Source organism: Dipodomys spectabilis, unplaced genomic scaffold (genome assembly GCF_019054845.1).
Source record: "Dipodomys spectabilis isolate Male_0828 unplaced genomic scaffold, ASM1905484v1 ptg000178l, whole genome shotgun sequence".
NCBI classification, from domain to species: Eukaryota; Metazoa; Chordata; class Mammalia; order Rodentia; family Heteromyidae; genus Dipodomys; species Dipodomys spectabilis.
Genome location: NW_024870855.1, coordinates 7,881,339 through 7,885,330, shown reverse-complemented (window position 1 = coordinate 7,885,330; position 3,992 = coordinate 7,881,339).

Genomic DNA, 3,992 nt, shown 5'->3' with positions numbered 1-3,992 from the left:
TTACTTTTGTTTTCCTTGGTCTCTGTTCTCTATTTGGCTTAAAGTTTTGGAATACCAACTTGCAGACAATAGAGGTTGTGGAATCATATAAATGTGGTTGTATAGTCTAAATTTTTATATGATATTATATCTTTCTGTAGTATAAGGGATGTGGAATATCATGTTATTTGTAAACATCAGCAAAAGCTGTGAAACCATTAGGCATTTCTCCTTTTTTGCCTTACTGGAATTAAAACAAATTTTTTTCTTATTAGTTTGGATTAGTTCTACAGGAGAAAATTTCATTGTTACAGTTCTATATGAAAATGAACAAGCCCTGGGTTCGATTTCCTCATTACCACATAAACAGAAAAAAAAGCCAGAAGTGGTGCTATGGCTCAAATGGTAGAGTGCTAGCCTTGAGCACAGAAAGGCTCAAGGACAGAGCCTAGGCCCTGAGTTCAAGCCCAGGACTAGCAAAAAAAAGAGGGGGCACTAAATTTGGTCCTGAACAATTTCTTCCGGTGTGATTGCCATCATTCTGCTTGGTACAGCATGGCACAGCTGTTAGCCAACTGCGTCATTGGTGTGGCCTTAGTTGTGAGTACAGCAGCATCAGCCGCTGCCTTCTGTGGCCGGTGCTGTTCTGAGTGTCCAGATCTCAGCACTGTGACCTGGCTCTCACCGGGAGGCTAGAGCCCACTTCTCATGGTGGCTGAGTAAAGAAACCACCACCTGGCCTTGGGTAGGACTTGAAGAACTCAGTAGTGTTCTCTGTGATCATCTTCTCTTACAGTTACACACACCAGGACCACAACAGAAGTTGAAATCACAAGTAAAGGATATTAATTTAACCTTGGAGAGAGCATCTCTCTGGACAAGCTGAAATGATCAGGAAAAGTTTAAGGGTTACTTCTGAGCACAGACCAAGAGGGAAAGCTGTGAGTAATTTAATGCAACAGGAAGTCAGACATACAACTGTAAAGCAGCTATCAAAGCAGAAACTGAATTTCCCCATGGATTGGCCAGATGAGCCCCGAAACTGGCACCCACTCTGCTCCATGCGGGGCAGCAAGACAGTGGGACATTTGCTCTCTATGCCCACTTTGGTGAACAACCCTCTTTCTGAGGGACCTCAGTCACTTGTTCCCCTGATGCTAATATCCTTGCTCAAGTTGTCTGTGACCATTTTCTCTCTGTGGAGCTGCTGTTATGATTCAGTATCTAGCACTGAATTACTCAATGGAACTCTGAGTCCCAGACCGCACTGTTCCTGAAGCACATCACCATCCACATGTGTCTCTCTAATGGGGTCATGGGCCCAGGATGTGTGCCACTCTGTCCACCCTGGGAAAAGCATCTGATGGGACCTGTGTCCCTACATCAGGGCCAGGGAACACAGACACATCGGAACAATGTTAGGATTGTGCTGGTGGCCTTCTCAGTCCTTCCTTGAGAACTGGGTCAGAGATGAGCTAAGACGTGGCATCTGCACCTTCCTAAGTGCCAACTCCTATTTCCACAGCAGCTCAAGAACTCAGCAGAGGCAGGAAGCTAAGCTGCCCCAAAAGGAGAGCAAGAACACCTTCCTGTATGAAGATGGAGCTTTCTTTCCATTAGCTGTGGCCTTTCCAAAGTGAGCAGCCTTGGCTGTGGTTGCCTCTGTTTTAACAGCCTTTATTCTCTTCTCATACTCTAGCCTTGCCTGTGCCAGCTGAATGAGCAGAGGCTGGTTTGAATGTGAGCGTTTTCCAGGAAGCTAATACATTTGTGAGAGCTCACAAACAAAAGCACTATCACCAGAGCTTTTCTTCTCTGTGTGGCCAGAGTTCAGATTGGCTAAGGTGGATGGAGTAGGAGTCAAAGGTGTTGAGAGGCTTGACAAAAGCACAAGGGACTTTGCCTAGTGCAGCCAAACAGAGCCAAGAATTATGTCTGATCCATTCACGTGTTTCAAAGACTAGATACAAATTAAATTTAGTGAGTCTTCTGCATTTCTAAAAGAACTCCTTGTATAGAATCTGAAGAGGGTTGTTAAAACAGCAACAATGAACAAAGAACCACATTGCTGGCTGCCAGTAGCTCACGCTTGTAACTAGTTACTTAGGAGGCTGAAATCTGAGATCATGGTTCAAAGCCTGCTCAGGCAGGAAAGTCCATGTCTTGCTGCCCAGCATGGAGCAGAGTGAGTGCCCAGTTTGGGGGCTCATGGGGAAATACAGTTTCTGCTTAGATAGCTGCTTTACAGTTGCACTGCCTGACTTCCTGTTGTATTCTCTCAAAGAACTACCCATGAAAGGCTGGAAGTGGTGCTGTGGCTCAAGTGATAGAGCTCTAGCCTTGAACACAAAGATGCTCATGAACAGTGCACAGGCCCTGAGTTCAAGCCCCAGCACCAGCAAAAACAACAATAAAACCTACCATATTTCTGATGTTAAATTTGCTCATTAAATCAAATAGATAAAAATGTTTAACTTTTAAGACATGCATGAAAAGTAAAGATGCACTGTGTTCTTACAATTGTATCATCAAGTGAACATTGTTTTATGATCTTCCCTGCAGAACTGCAAACACAGTCAACAAGTGTTAGACAAACAGTATTATTACTCAGTAGAAAAAAGTGACCCATTCTAGGCAGTTCACCCACTGTATTCTGGGCTCTGCTGACTCCTTCTTAGGAACAGCTGCACCCTCGTTCCCATCACGTGTGCTCTGCAGAGCAGCCAGCTCCAAGGCCTGAAGAAGATGTGGGGGTTGGTTGGCAGGTGGGTGCACCTTTCTCCTGGGCAACCCTTGCTTCCTCGGCCTAGCGTCCCTCATCTGGGAGCCCAGTGGCAATTCCCCATGGCAGGGACTGCGGCTCTGCCCAACTCAGACATCTATGGCCTTGCTTAGGATTTGCCTGTGTGGTTGGGATTCCTTTTGTGCCACACATTGCACAAGGCCCCTGGAGACTTTTTCCTTCATAAACATCACAGCCACACCAGTCTATGCAGTGCTCTTCCAAACAAAACCACTCTGGGAATTGGGGTGAAGCTGGCGGTTTCCCTGCATGACTTTGCTCCAAACCATGTGACCTAAAGGTCAGAGTGGATCTTGCACCCCTCTGTTCCCATTAGGATGAAGTCCTGCCTCAAAATGGGCAATGCATTCACACTCCTCCACTCTCTCCCTCTCCCATCTGTCACTTTCTCTCTGCCCATCCTCCAGGAAGAGTCTTCAGGTCTTCCAGGAGCTGAAGATGATGTACTGCCATGAGCAAGTATACAAGGTGGTATGAGCCCTGGAATAAGTTTTGGCCCACGGAGGGAGGGAGACGATTTCCTCTCTGATGGAATTCTAGTGGCATATTCTAACATAGCTTATAGCTAGGCTAGAAGCATCCCTCGTGGGCTTGGGTATAGGATAAAGTGTGTGGGGAACAGGGGGTCCCTGGGGACCCAGTGGAGTAAGTGGAGGAGGCCACCTGGGTGTCTGAGGAGGGTGGAGAAAGTGACAGGGTTGGGTTGTCAAGGTTGCTGCTGAGATTTCCTGTCAAGCTTCCTCCTGAGTGTGGCCTGTGTTGAGGCTGCCTCTCTACACCCCGCCAGCCTGGCACCCCCAAGCCATGCCCTGGCTCTATTTCTGGGTGGCCTCCCCATCCCAGGAGGGAAGCCTAGCCAGTCATGTGAGGTCAAGATGTCCCTCCAGATCAGGCAGCCACAGAAACATCTTTTAGGGGATGCAAATGGCCACATCCACCATGGAGACAAGCCTTGGGATATGCTCTGGCCTGCCCAGGGATACAGTGCTGATGGTCACAGGGAGCCTGAGATCCTAGGGCCCAAGCCATGGCTGTCACACCACATGGCAAGAGGGGACTTTGGAGGGTTGAATGGTTAGAGAATGAGTATGTTCCACATCCATGCTAACTGCTGCCAGGGGCGAGAGTCCAGATACAAGAGCTTCTGGAAGAAACTCAAGAGAGGCTGCAAGAAGCCTCAACAATTGGTGAGTGTGCATGCCTGAGGCCA